This window comes from Telmatherina bonti, assembly GCF_933228915.1.
Source record: "Telmatherina bonti genome assembly, chromosome: 12".
Classification (NCBI taxonomy): Eukaryota; Metazoa; Chordata; class Actinopteri; order Atheriniformes; family Telmatherinidae; genus Telmatherina; species Telmatherina bonti.
In genome coordinates this window covers 8,134,109-8,149,921 of record NC_136610.1, presented here as the reverse complement: position 1 = coordinate 8,149,921, position 15,813 = coordinate 8,134,109, and positions in this window count along the sequence as shown.

Genomic DNA, 15,813 nt, shown 5'->3' with positions numbered 1-15,813 from the left:
TCACGCTGTGTCGCCACAATTTGTTAACCAGTACAACGCAGAAGCTGACCAGTTACACTGCAGTCAGTAACAACCAAGCGTTTGCTTTGCTCTGCTCTGTCGCAAACCTGCTGACGTTTGGGTTTATCACCATTAAAAGAATCCGATCCCGGATCATTTCACACTCTTGTGTAGAGTAGAAATGAGGAGAAAGAAGCTGTGGTTGATTCCCATATAGAGAAACATGTTTCATTATTATTTGTTTTAGTATAATTTATTTGATGACTTGTTTTTGTTATCGACTGCTTCAACGCAAACGGTACAAAGAAAAGCTACGACACCTTGTGGGTTTCACAGTGGTTTCCATCTCCGGACAGTAGGGGGCGCAAAGAAATGAAAAGAAGAGTGAGAGCTTCCCTCTGGCAGCACGTTTACATGTGAAAACTTCTGAAAACTCAGCTGCAGCAGAGTGATGGCGGCTTACCTCATGAGCCATTACGCAGATGGTTGCAGCTCATTTACGCTTGACGATCTTCGACGTCAACGTTGGCAGGGTTGGAGAATCTCCATGTGTTCACAGATGAGAGGAAACCCAGTTGTGGAACGACAGCTAATCAATCTAAAGCGTCCATCGTCGCTGCGGACATTTCAGATTCAGCTGAATGGGCGCAAACCTCGTCATGGCCGAAGTGATCGTGGTTAAAACGCGTCTTCTGTTTGTATCGGATGCTTTAAAAAGATTCTTTAAAGAAAATGAAAGACTTTGGTTTCGTTACAGAAGCTTGTTTCCTCTCTGCACACTGGCTGGAAGACAAACCCAAAGCAGTTTACTGCCTCATTGAACTTATGGAAAATACACAAGCCATTATTACCCTCGTTGTTCCAGTCAGCTTCTCATATTTACATGGATGAGGGAGGAGGAGGAGGAGGAGGAGGAGGAGGAGAGGGCAGCTCTCCTTCCTCAGCCAGAAAACCTCTGACATTTGACTGAGTTAATGCCTCTATTAGCGGTGAGTCTGTACACATCCTGCAAGTCAGTAGAAAGTGAAACTGGATTCATTATCATGGTTTGGACGTTTCATGTCTGAGTTTTCCTGTTTAATTTTTGTAGTTTTTTAGTTTTAGTTGTTTAGCTTTTTTTTCCTGTTGATTTAGTTCACCTGGGTTCATTTAGTAGATTTATTTCACCTGTGTCTTGTTGTGTTCAGTGTATTTATACCCTCTGTTTCAGCTCTCTGTTGTGGATTTGTTGCGTTTGTCACTCCCCTGTACGCCTAGTGTTCTGGTTTCCTGCAGCTCAATAATAATAGCCTTGACTCAGTTTCTCTGCATTTGGGTCCACGCCTCACCTCCACCTTCTGTGACATTCATTGTTATTTATTTATTCTTTTCTTTAATTACGAGGCCAGGATTTACTGCTGAACTGATCACAGTCACACCCCACAGATGGCAGAGGCAATAAAGGTTTGCTTTGACAATAGTTTTGTGTAAAATTGCTGGGTATCAGATATAAGAGAAACTTCCAAATTCCCCATGACTTCCACGACTTCCATGCCTCATGTGTCGTTCATACAAATTTGAGACTGTTTCTTTGGCTTTGGGTGTGAAATCCCACAGTTCGTTTCATTTACCGCATGCATATGCTCGTACCAGATGTCCTGTGGAAGAGAGAAATGTTTTCTACCCTCCCTCTTCTCCTTATCTTTCTAATCTACTTTATGTACCCCACTGGAAGGCTAAAAGTCTTGAGATGTAAATGATGTGAACCATTCCAGACCCAGTGGTCTGATTGTGGCTAGGGATAACTAGGGGTAGGTTCAAACATGGCCTTTCTGTTTGCACGTTCTCCCCTGTATGTGTTGCTTCTCTCCGGGTGCTCCAGTTTCCTCCCAGTCTAAAGACATGCATGTTAGGTTAACTGGTTTCTCTCTGCCTATAGGGAGTGTCCCTGTGATGGACTGGCAACCTGTCCAGGGTGTATCTGTCTCTCTCGGTGACTGCTGGGATAAACTCCAGCTTCCCCACAGCCCTTCATTGGACTGAAACGTTAAGAACCTCGACGCTGTATGCAGAAGCAGATAATACTGTAAAAAGCCTTGTCTTGTTACATCAACATGAGTCCAGTAAAAGTGGTTCACACCATAACTTTTATTTATAACAACCTGTTTTAGGTTCAGTTGTAAAGATTTTAGGGAGTTTACCAATTTATTTGTCTTTTTTTTCTTATGAGAAATTTGATCACATAAGTACATAAACACTTAATGTTGTTTATAGGGGCGGGAAAATCAAATATTGGGATGTTTTTGCTTCACAAATTTAAAATCAATTTTTTTCTTTGGTTAAAAAATTGTTGTTTTGTTTTTTTTTAAATAAATAAAAATAATCCATTATAAAGTTTTTGTCATTTTTATTGTTTTTATTTATCTTTTTATTTGTCTTCTTGGGCGTTATAGCAGCAGAATGATGATCTGGCTGCTTTGTTGTTGTTTTTCTAACTGAAATCAAGAAAAATGAAGAGCAAAAAAAGGTTTTTACTTTTTTTTTTTTTGTTGTTTTTAATCTACAAAAATCAACAATATTGTAGAATTGAGAGAATTGCAATTTAAATCGAATTGGGACCCAAAAAATTGGAATCAAATCGAATTGGGACAAAAGCGCTGATCGTCACAGCCCTGATTGTTTTTGCCTCATTTTACCTGCTACCTTACTGTCCACTCTGTAGGTCCACTTGTATTACCTACTGGGTTTGACCCACTTTTTCAGTCAGATCTGCTTAGATCTTGTGTCATACATTCAACAAGTTGTTGGAAACATTTCTCAGATTTTGCTCCATATTGACATGAATCATCATACAGTTGCTGCAGATCCGTGAGGAGAAAAAGACTGGAACATTTTCAGGTTGGCTGTGGCGTTTATTACATCAACCAGACATTCTGGTCCAGACAACTGCTGCTTACTGGATATTTTCTCTTCTTCAGACCTTCTCTGTAAACACTAGAGATGTAACTAGAGATGGTTGTTCAATTCAATTCATTTCAGCTTTATTTGTACAGCGCCACTTCACAACAATGTTGTCACAGGACACTTTACAGACACATCAGTTCAAGCCAGTTCATACACATCCTATAATAGAAACCAACTGATTGCATCAAATCATGACTTCGATCCAATCCTCCATCCTGAGCTGCACATGGCAACAGTGGGAAGGAAAAAACTCCAGGAAGAAAACCTCCGGCAGAACCCGGCTCAGGGAGGGCAGCCATCTGCCTCGACTGGTTCAGGTGGAGAAGATTAACCATGTACAAGGTTAATGTTAAGGTTGTGTGTGAAAATCCCAGTAAATACTCAGAACAACAAACGTGATGCGTTCAAAGTCACTTCAATCCCCTTTCTTTCTCATTCTGATGCTCAGAACATGAAGTTATCTTGATCATTTCTACATGACTATGACTGTTCTCACACTGCAGGTCTTGATGCTGAAATCCAATCATTTTTCCTCGGTTGTTCACATCATCATTAAATACAACCTCTATCAAACTTGAAATTGCTGTGTTTACAAAGGAAAATATGGTTTCTACACTTGTTAGCATGCACATAGCAATCATAACTGGAAAAAGTAACACTTTTTTATATTCGATCGTATCATGTTCCACCACTGTACGGCGCAGAATTGGGTCATGTGACGTAAAATCCTGATGAAATGTAACTCTGCTGTTCAGACTGATGTTGCCTTGTTTGGGATTTGTAACTGATTCAGTACTACATATAAAAGTCGCCTGGGTTGGATTTGTGCTGATCAGACTGATTAGATCAGATTAGTAATGAAAAGATCAAATATGGGTCCGGTATCAGAATGTTGGATTTGAGTCCCTTCTGCCTTCAGTGGGAATCAATCAAAGTTTATTTTACAGCACTTTTCAGACTAAAGTAGCACAAAGTGTGGAATGGAACCTGACTGTATGGAGATACGGCTGATATTAACATGTTGTTTAACAGGTGGACCTGGTAAAGTGGACGTTGAGTGTCTGTGGTCATGGTGGAAGATGCCAACTGGACTGGAACTAAACTTCAACCCAGGAGTCTGAGGTTTGAGGCAGCTACATGTCATGTGATCCAACCTTCTGGACGCTGTAACAGATGCTGCGTTTAAGCTAATTATCAGAGTATTGTGTCTTAAATGACGTCAACATCAGTATCCCTGTGTTTCTGCTGCAGGTTAATTGTGCGCTCCTGCTGCTTCTGGAGCTAAACAGACCGTGCAGGACACATTTGGGTAATCCCTGCCTGTATCAACACTGGCCAGAGCGTTTTGAATCGCAGGCGGCCATCTTTGGTCACTGGCCTCGGTGTTTGGAACCTGTTGATGAGGCGCAGGATTCTCTGTCAAAACCCCACGAGGGAAATCAGCCTGCTAATTTGCAGGAAGCGCCGTCCTCCTCCCTGGATTTGAGCATGCATGGCTGCAGCTGAACAAGCAGAGTGGAGGTGGGGGGGGGCTCAGAGAAAAGAGCTCGCTTTCAGTGTTTGAAAAGACAGAGCCGGATAACGAGGCCTCCTCTTAACCTGCCTGCACCTTTTAAACAAATTATCTGAGCTAATGTCTCCACAGAGGCTGGGAATCCGGAGGGTGGGGACTGCAGGAAGGCGACCAATAAGCACGTCGAGAATGGCACAATAACAGGAGACTGAACTATCAGTATCGGCTGTTTAAATTACAGTCTGCAGAAACTGTCAACATGTCACCGAAGCTGCACATAGTTCCTACGTTTACATAACAACACGTCAGAAATCACTCAAACGTTGAAACTCGGATGAGTCATTCAGGCTCATTTAGCAAAATCCATCTGTGTTCACGTCTTCACTTTTACCCCGAGTGTTTAATGTTGGCTGAAACAGGCTGTGAACTAAAGCAGCTACAGAGTTTATCTGGGAAAGAAAGCCAGAGTTAAACAGCAAACATTGAACTTATTTATACCTGAACCACGACATCTTTAATTATTCATGTTCAAAATGTTTTTGCAGACGTATTGCTGAAACACCAGCCGTCTGGGTTAGTTCCTGTTTCTTCTGGTTCGGTTCTGGAGGTGTGTACAGAAGTAAACCAGTCCACATGTCCTAAACATTTTAGGAAATCTGAATATTTTAATCTGAATATTTACTTCTGGTCAGACATTTGCAGGATGGTATAAAAACTGGACTTTTCCATTGTTTCCCTTTTTGCACCACTGATGACAACAAGGGTGTCTAATATCTGCCTGAAGTCAAACCTTGTGGAATCATGCCTGTTTTTTTTTCATGTGAACTCACAAAATTTTTTCATCCTATCATTCATATATTCATTCATTTTCCAAACCGCTTAGTTCGGCAGGGAAGCTGGAGCCTATCCCAGCAGTCTTTGGGAGAGGCAGGGTACATCCTGGACAGCTCGCCAGTCCATCGCAGGTCACATCCTATCATATGATCACATATATTATAATGTGTTAATTAATCTCCCATAATATGGTAGTGTTACTTTGATCTACTGGTGACTTGTCCAGGTGTACCTGGATCTCGCCCAATGATTGCTGGGATAAACTCCAGCTTCTCTACGACCCAGAACAGGGGAAGCAGTGTAGTAAATGAATGAATGAATGAATGAGTGGTAGCATTAGCAGCTAGCTTGCATCAGTATAATGAAGTTGTGCTTATAGCTGGGGTAGGTAATGTTGGGGAGCTAGCTAGATGTGAAAGTGGCCCCCTGTCTTGGCTCTTCCCCCCCGTCTTGGCTCCTCCCCCTGTCTTGGCTCCTCCTCCTCCTGTCTTGGCTCCTCCCCCACTGGTTTTACTCCTAGTGTGATTCGAGGCTTTTTTCTTACCTCCGCCAAGTAGGTCATGTTTTTACCAGCGTTTATCTGTTTGTGTTCAAGATAACTCAAAAAGTTATGGATGGAATTTAATGAAATTGTCAGGAATTGTTGGAAATGTGGAAAGGAGAAACTGATTTAATTTTGGTGGGGATCCGGATCACCGTTTGGATCCAGGAACTTTTTAAAGGCCGTGGCGAAGGTTGGAGCTCTTCGAGTGCTTTTCTAGTTCACAGCTTTTTCCACCAACAATTTTCTCTTTCTCTGCTGTTTAGCAGGAGGAGGCGAATAAACCGAGCCGGGTCGGGAAATCCTTCCTACATTTTCTCAGCCATGTTTACCTTCCGAGTTTCTTCTTCACTACTTTGTATTTTCATCCTAACACGCTGTTTATATGCAGGGTGTGTTATGATGCCAGGTTTTTCATGTTCCAGGTTCCTGTTTTATTTTGTAGTTTCCTGTTCAGTTTCCTGTGTTGCCTTTTTGTTTCTGTTCATAGTTTTGACCTGGTCTTGCCCGGTTAATTTCCTACACCTGTTTCTTGTTTGGTTTCCAGGTATTTGTAGCCTTCTGTTTCAGTTCACTTTGCTGGTTCTTTCTGTTCGCTTCCTTTCAGTTTAGTTCTGGTTTTTGAGAATAAAGATTCTTCATTCAGCATTTCTTGGTCAATTCCTGCATTTGGGTTCTCACCTCCACCAAACCCTGACAGGGTGTGGCTTACAGGTATGTGCTGCTGGAGGGGGAGGAGGGGAGCCGGGAGAAGAAGCCTATAAGAAACAAACAACTTCATTATTCAGAACGTTTTGATTGGTCAGAGTTTTTACAGATTTACAGTAAACTGAGGGTCTAACTATATTTCTTAATGTTCATGATTACAGAATGTATAGACTACTATAAGGACGAGGAACCACTTCACCCAGAGGAAAATAATGTCTTTGAGCAACGTTACCTACCCCAGCTTTGATGAATGCCACATCAGATATTTCCATTTATTTCTGCTTGTTTTAGTTCTTCAGTATTATAACCGTGTTATCTTGCTAGCATACTTAGCTTCACACTAATGTGTTTATGGACTTATCGAGCACTTCTGGAATTTTTTAATATGTTAAAATGTCAGCACCATTTTTTTTGTTCATAGATCCCCGTTCACACAAGAGGAAAACGATCTGATGTCATAGCCAGTCATTTTAAGGACCAGCAAGTTTCTATCATGACAAAACCTGTGAAGTTACTTTTCATCATTTAGAAATTTGAGAAAGGTTCAAATGTATTTGCATATTTTGTTTTGAAGCACAAATGAGTTGTTGTACATTAAAACTATGTTTTCTTCATTTATGTTGAATCTTTCTGACAGTTTATCATTTTGTCTGGATCTTCTGCAGACCTTGTATTCACAGACTGAATTTACTTTGTTTATTCCTGATTACAGACTTTGTTTTTGTTCAGTTCCTCTTTACAACATCTAGATTTTGAACTGCTCTGGGGGATTCTGTCTTTCATAAATATATTATCTCATCTTTTTATTCACTGTTTTAGTTTCCAGCAGTGTTTGCCATCTTCAACACCTCTTTTGGTTCCTAATTGCAATTCCTCTGACACTGTTTTAGTCATTTATTAGAGTTAAATATAAGCACTGCAGTAAGCTTGTGTGATTGTCTCCATCAAACCTGCTAATTGTTGCAATATTCAATTTTCTTTGTCTGGAATGTGATTAGCACCCAGCTGGCATCAATGAAATCAAACATTATTTACACGTTCATTCTGGGCACAGAAATCAAATATTCACCTTGAAAGCTGCAGGGTCCCTGTTTTTCTCCCCAATCTAACACTTTGTTTTTGCAGGCAACTCAGAATAGATTTAAAAACATAACGACTTATTGTGGAGGCTCCCTACTGCTGAACGCTCTGCCTACAGGAAGAAGAGGAGCCCACTCCTGGTGTCAAAAGCGCTCGAGGGCCTGAAAAGACGGCAGCGACCAATGGCTGGAGGTCCTATTGTCACCCCCTCAATCCCCATATGTATGTAAATGAGTCTGTGCCCCTCCCAACGTACCCCCCTCCACCTAACATTAATTAGCAGAGTGCTACCTTGTGCAGTATTTGGTAACAGAGCCACATCGGCGGATGCGGAAATTTGCAGGATTTGGCTTTTAATTAAGTACAGGAGTGAACAGGTGTGCTAACGAGCAAAAAGGAGCTCATTTGAATAAAAACTGCTTTATGAGGGGGTCATAATGTGGGGGGTACTGACGAGCTGATGAGAAACATGAATGGTAATTAATTGTAGTTTAGGAAAATTTTCACGTCATGTTTAAAGCATCAGAAAAAAACAAGTTTATTTTCTTTTATTTTTGTTGTTGATCTGTTTTTGTTTTTTAAATGTGGCACATTTAAAAACATGAGTTAATAGTTCTTTTACAAGGGAATGGGCTCAAATAATCAGTTAAAAAAGACAAAACAGATAGTTCAACAATACAGGAAATAAACTGGTTTAAAAGTATTTAAATGAAGAAATACAGCAGGAAAGTATGCAGCATGATTTGTTCAGTTTGCTTCAACATGCAGAGATGCAGGGAAATATCATGGCATCATAGCACACAGCATGTCTTTACCAGGGCTGCAAAAAGTACTGAGAAATTCATACATTCATTTTCTAAACCACTTAATCCAATTCAGGGTAGCGGGGAAGCTGGAGCCTATCCCAGCTGGCTTTGGGCGAAAGGCAGTGTACACCCTGGACAACTCGCCAGTCCATCGCAGGAATACTGAAAAATTATGAAGCAAAAGTATCTTTACTTTGTTTAAATTTTACTCAAGTGGAAGTAAAAGTACCCATCTAAAAATCTACTTCAGTAAAAGTTACTTAGTTCCTTTCAATTACCTGATGTAAACACTTTAATAAACTTTATAGTTCATCAGTGAAAATTTCACTTTCACAAACCTGCGTACACACATGCACACCCGCACACCTCCATGCATTTTCTTTAGTGTTTGTTGAACGTGAGCGAAGTGGGTTAGCAGCGGAGAAGGACACTTCAGCATAACGCCTGTTCAGGCTGGAGTTTTTTCTCAAGTTTTACTCTCTAACCTGGGAAGTTTCCAGTGTAGTAAAGTAAAATACTTTGGTCATAAAACCCACTTAAGTAAAAGTAAAATGACCTTTTTCAAAAACTACTTAAAGAATTACAAATCACTCACAAAAACTAATCAATTACAGTAACGTAAGTAAATGTAATTTGTACTTTGATTTTTACCACTAACTTTCCACTCTGTAACGCTACGTCTGGTTGAATTAGTCTCCGCGCAGAAACTTATCCACATATTTTAGCCTGTGAACATGCATTGTTAGCTGCTGAGGACAAACACAAATGATGCTTCAGATAAACGTAAAACATGCGAGTCAGCAGAGGTGGCGATTCCTGGTCCAGAAAGTACAAGTCCTGCCATGTTTTTGCATCTACCTGTACATTTAGAACAGGTGTTTTCACTAACAGGCTTTTTTACCTGGCAAATAAACTCTGCTCATTAAATTCCTGCCGGGCTGCCGGACAGGACTTTTACTTTCTGGACCAGGAATTGCCTCCTCTGCAAGTCAGCCATAATAAACTCAACTTTATAGCAATGCAGGAGCTGAAATAAAGTGCAAAGCACAAATCAATTATACAACAAGTAAAAACTTAAAACAGTTAAACACAAATACATTCATTCATTCTTTATCCTAACCGCCTAATCCGATCAAGGGTGGCGGGGAAGCTGGAGCCTATCCCAGCTGGCCTTGGGCGAAAAGCAGGGTACACCCTGGACAGCTCGCCAGTCCATCGCAGAACAAAAATACAATAAAAGTAAAATACAAAACAACAATAAGCCAGTTAAAAGGACAATAAGAACATTTAGGTCAGCGGTGCCCAAGTCCGGTTCTGGAGATCTACCATCCTGCTGTTTTTAGGTGCAACCCTTCTCCAACAATCCTGAATCAAAGAAGTGGCTCGTTAGCAGGCTTCTGCAGAGCTGGGTGACATGCAGAAGAGGAATTCAGCTGTTTGCCTCAGCTGTGCTGGACACGGGTTGCATCTAAAGGTTGCAGGATGGTAGATCTCGACAACTGGACTTGGGCATTCCTGATTTAGATGTTTGGCCAAAGACCAGGGCAGAAAAATTAGTTTTTAGATGGGTTTTAAAAATTGATGCTCAGCAGATCTGGTGCAAATAGGAAGAAAGTAGCGGACAGACGTACAGCCGGAACAGACGCATAATTAGAGCACATTCACACCCGATTCTAATCCGAGTCCGTTTGCTCGGAAAGTCGCTTCGTTTGGGGAGATGTGAATGCACCAAGCACATTCTGATTCGGACCAAAGAAGTGGACTCGTCCTGCCAACAAATGCAGGTCTTGGACCATTTCTAGCAGACAAAATACAGGAAGTGGTCTACAAAAGAAAATTACTTCCTGCATTTGGCGTAGCTTTGCATTGTGGGAAAAAATAATGATCGTCTTCTGAATCATCTGCTGTTCATACTGCGTCCATTGTTGTATTTCTGCAGTATACTTGCAAAAGACAACATAAAAAACCCAAAACAGCAATAGTTTTGTCTCCATATTTAACTTGCCAACTGAGTTTTCTTCTTTGCGCGGGTCTTGTCCTTTTATTTTCTAAACACTAGTGCAGCGCCACCTCTGGTGGGAATGGGGATATATTATTCTAATGGTTTGGCTCGTTTGACGAAAGTGCAGCGTGAACACGATGTCGATCCACATGGATACACCCCCCTACAACTGAGCCAAACCTCCAACCGACTGGGTCCAGCTGACTATCCTGATGTGAATGCAGCCTAAAATCCACTATAGATTCTGCCTTAATTTAAAGCGGCTCTGTGACACTGTTGCTAGTTTTCTGAGCTTTCTACAGTGTTAAAGTATTCAATACTCATCAGACATTTGAGCGGCAACATTTTTTATCACCTAAACACAGTTTTGAGTATTCCAGCACGCTCTACGTTCAGTTCCCATGGTGACGGAAATGATTGGTTTTAAAGAGTTTTATTCTATTTTGAAAATTTAGTGACGTCCCAGAGGAGGGACTCAGTGATTGGTCATCTTCTCTAGATTGTGCACATTTATGAGAAGAAAGCCACGCCCACCTTCACTGCTAAGTATAACTACCCCTCGCAGTTGACCAATCAGACGCAGCCTGCAGGCAGAGGGCGGAGCTTTCTCTGTGCACTTGTTTCTGGCCGAGGCTGATCTGAGAGGATCAATACAAAATGAATGAAGGGGTTTGTGGTGGAAAATGATTGATAAATTCTTGCTCTTCTGGACTTGCATATTAAAATAAATTAGACTGAAATGTGCATCATAGAGACACTTTAAGAAAACCAGTGTGCCTTTACTCAGCTGCTGTTTTCAAACTCTAAATGCCTCATATTGTGCAAAATTCAGTTTCTAAAGCTAAACATTCATGTGTGTCCACATATCCTGTGCTTAAGGCTCCAACAAGAGAAAATTATTTCACCTCTCTTGTTTGCTCTAATTTGTTCCTGCAGTCGGGTCTGTGTATGACACGTTCGTGCATCTCGGCTTTTAGCCACAAACATGACAGCAACAAGAATCAAGTTTCAGGACTAAAATCCCCCCAATATATCCCACCCAATTCATTTTATTTATGTGCCTAATTAGAAATTCAATTATATTTAGAGAAATGAATCAAGATAATCAGATCAACTTCGACTCCATAATTGTGTTGTATTCCAGTAACACACATAACTGTATATCTAAAACTAACCTACATTTCTGGGAATACAGTCTTTCTCCACCCCTTTTGTTTGATAAAGAACCACAAAATGAGGCTTGTCTTTGTCTCAGCAGGAGAGCTGGAGGTGCCTGCAGCCGTTTACCTGTGTGGTATCACCTGTGCTGTCTTGCATTGGCAGTAGATCAATGACGGGTACGGTCCGTTGCCTCCGCAGGGTTCACCAGTCAGGAAGATGTCCAACCACAGTTATAGTGTAGATGTGTTCACTGATAGAGGTTTACTGAAGCTTTCCTGAGCTCACTGGTGATTCATCATGTCTGGTATAAATCACTCATCCCAATTCTGTCTCTCTTCATCTGCTTTCAGTGGGTTCACACATGATGTAATCTATTTATATTATTTTAAATATTTTACTTTAGGTAGCTAATAATGACGATTCAGTCACAAGGTGGGTAACTCCTTCATGAATTTACTTCTGAAATTAGTGTCTCCTTTATATCTGGCAATAGTGTCATATATAATTCTATTTTTATGTTGTTCTAAGGCAGTGGTTCCCAAACTGGGGGGCGGGCCCCCCAGGGGGGGCCCAGAGTTGTCACCAGGGGGGGGGCGCAGCAAGGCTAAATAAAACTTGGGAGTTTTTACACTGGATGAATTTGTAAAAGTACTCATAGGAAATGATGATAAATCAACAAGAGAGACTTCAAGTAGTAAAAAAAGAGAACAAACTAAGATGGAACATATCTGTCCCTGTGTTCAATTCCATTCAATTCAGCTTTATTTGTATAGCGCCACTTCACAACAATGTTGCCACAGGGCACTTTACATACACATCATTTCAAGCCAATTCATACATATCCTATAATAGAAACCAACTGATTGCATCGAGTCATGACTTGGATCCAATCCTCCATCCTGAGCTGCACGAGGCGACAGTGGGAAGGAAAAAACTCCCCTTTAACAGGAAGAAAACCTCCACCAGAACCCGGCTCAGGGAGGGCAGCCATCTGGAGTGATTTATAAAGAACAAACATTTATCTTCTTATATCCCAATAAGGTTCAGAAAGAGAGAAAATTATTGTGATGAGAGGTAATTTAATGCTTTAAAAAAAAAAGAACCAAGAACAAACATTACAGTGAAACAGAAAGGAATAATGTTGCAGGAGAGAAAGAGAGACTTATAAAAACCCTAAAAATGTTTGAAATCACAAATTAAAGTTATTTTAACAATTTCAACCTATCTATCTATCTATCTATCTATCTATCTATCTATCTATCTATCTATCTATCTATCTACACATTTTTAAAAACAATCTAAGTTGGCCAAAGTGCTGAACAAGCAGTTAAATGTTTACAAAAACAACAAATACAGTAAAAAGTAAAGAATATGATATATGTGACATGATTAGAAACACTAAAGACTGAAGAAACCCAAACTGGGTCTGACTGAAAGCTTCAGTTCACTTTTATTTTCCCTCAAGGGGAAATCTGGTTTGCAGTGCAGTAAAAATATACAGTCGAACACAGTAAAACACATACAACCAAATACAGTTATAGACCAATAAAACACAGTAAAAACACATACACACACATAGATTTCCATACCAGCCAATAATAGGAAAAATACATTCAATAAAACACTTATAAAATGAAACCATCAATGTACTTACATTAGAAAGATTTAGTCTGGGGAGAAAATAAAACCTTAGTATGCGTTTTGTGCAGATCAAGGACATGTTCACGTCAAAATGTAGGTTTTTATCAATCATTGTGCCCAGTAGCGCTCCACCATTTCAACCTGTGAGCCTTTTATAGAGAAATTTTTCTCCTGAAGTCGATGATCATGTCTTTTTGTTTTTAGGGTATTTAGCTGTAGAAAATGGTGGTCACACTATTTCACAAAGTCTTCCATGATCTAGCTCTTTTTCCTGAAGCAGACTGACAGGAACAGTGTCGTCCACAAATTTCAAGAGATGTCCGTCACTGTATCCACCTCTACTGTTTCATTTGTGTAGAGGACATACAGTTATGGGGACAGGACACACCCCTGTGAATGAGAGCTGTTTCCAGGAAAAAGTACCTTTAACCTGAACATGTCTGCAGACGGCAAGTTAAAATATCCAACACCCATCTCACCAATCCAGCAACCAGATTTAAGTCCCACAGGAGTTTGTTAACTAAAAGATGAGACTAGACTCTGTTAAAAGCTGATGAAAAATCTAAAAATAAGAGTCTTTGAGTTTTTGTTTCCCTTCAGGTGCTTAAACAAATAATGGAGCAGAGTGGTGGCAGCATCATCTACCCTTCGATGGGCCCGATATGCAAACTGCCACGGGTCAAGCCGGCCCTTTACCTTCTCCATCAGAATGTATTTTACCAGTTGCTCAAAGCTTTTCATCACTTTTGAAGTCAATGCGATGGAAAAAGCAGGATTACCTTTTCATTTTCTATCATTTTGCAGATCTATAAGTTATGAGGCCAGATGAGCTCTGAAACGTATTGTGGAGCTGCACATTTTAGAGTTTTAAAGTATGAAATAATCTTCATCATACTGAACTGGAAGCCAGAGGCATCAGAACTGGGGGGATGCTGTGTCTTTTCTTTCTTACAGTATGATTAGCTGCAGCATTTTGCACCAGCTGCAGGCGAGACAGAGCCGACTGGGAAACACCAAAGTAAAGGGCGGTACAGAAGTTCAGCCTTGAGGATATAACGGCTGTGGTAACAGATCTGACGGTTTTCAAAGAGTTTTTTCTACTTTGACAGAGTTAATATGGACTGGCAGAGTGCTCCACAAGTGACAGGTTTTTTACTTTGTTAAAACAGATTAGCCAAAATAAAAACCTCTCAAATTTTAAAATATTCTGTGTTTTAGCTTTAAACATGTTGAAGGTGTAATTCGTGTTACAGTAAAATGAAACATCCTGTTTTCTAAAAGCAGAGCAGAGTGGAAGCAGGTAGAGGGTGAATAAAACTGGAACTCTTGTTGAGCTTTAAAGGCATTCTTTAAATGCCTCGACATTTTTTACTGTGTCCAGGAAGGGTGTAAAATAAGACACGTATTTCATACTTTACCTAAAAATACCAAAAAAAACCCATCAAAAGTTGGCATTTCATTGGACAGAACCTGCTGCTGGAGCCATTTAATGTGAGTCAGGTGTGTTGAAGAAGAGATACATAAAAAACTTGCAGGATAGTGGTCTTCAAGAACCAACAGTGGCACCGACTCTGTTTAGTGGTTACATAAGCTACCTGTCCTCTTGATCGGATCCACTTCCAGGAGAGGTTTTCCTCCATGTTGACATGAAGCATCACACATCATGATGAGAATCTCCCATTCCATCACAAAGCTGCTCTGCTGGACTGAGATCTGGTGACTGTGGAGGCCGTTGGAGGACAGTGAACTCATCGTCATGGTGGAGATGATGTGAGCTTTGTGACATGGTGCATCATCCTGCTGGAAGTTTCCATCAGAAGATGCTACACTGTGCTCAGAAAGGGATGGACATGGTCAGCAGCAGGACTCAGGTAGGCTGTGCTGGTTAAACCATGTCATACTGGTACTAAGGGGACCAGACTGGGACCAGAAAACCTCCCCCCACCATCCCACCAGCAGCAGCCTGAAGCCTTGATCCTGACGGCAGGATGGATCCATGTTGTCATGATGTTTCCAGCAGATTCTGATCCTACCATGTGGATGTGGAGCTGAACGGGAGACTCATCAGACCAGCAACGTTTCTCCATCTTCTATTGTCCAGTTCTGGTGAGTCTGTGTGAACTGTAGCCTCAGTTTCCTGTTCTTACTGACAGGAGGGAACCCGCTGTGGTCTTCTGCTGCTGGAGACCATCTGCTTCCAGGCTGGACGTGTTGTGTGTTCAGACATGATGTTCTGGTTGGAACCAGTGCTTACTGGACTTCCTGTTGTCTTTCTATCATCTCCAACCAGTCTGTCCATTCTCCTCTGACCTCTGACACCAAGCAGACGTTCTGGTCCAGACAACTGCTGCTCGCTGGATGTTTTCTCTTCTTCAGACCTTCTCTGGAAACACTAGAGATGGTTGTGTGTGAAAATCCCAGTAAACTCTCAGACCAACAACATGCTGCGTTCAAAGCCACTTAAATCTTCTTTTCTTCGTCGTTCTGATGCTCAGTTTGACCTTCAGCAGGTCGTCTTCATCACGTCTCCATCACTGTATGTCCAGCATGTGATTGGCTGATCAGATATTTGAATAGGTAAACC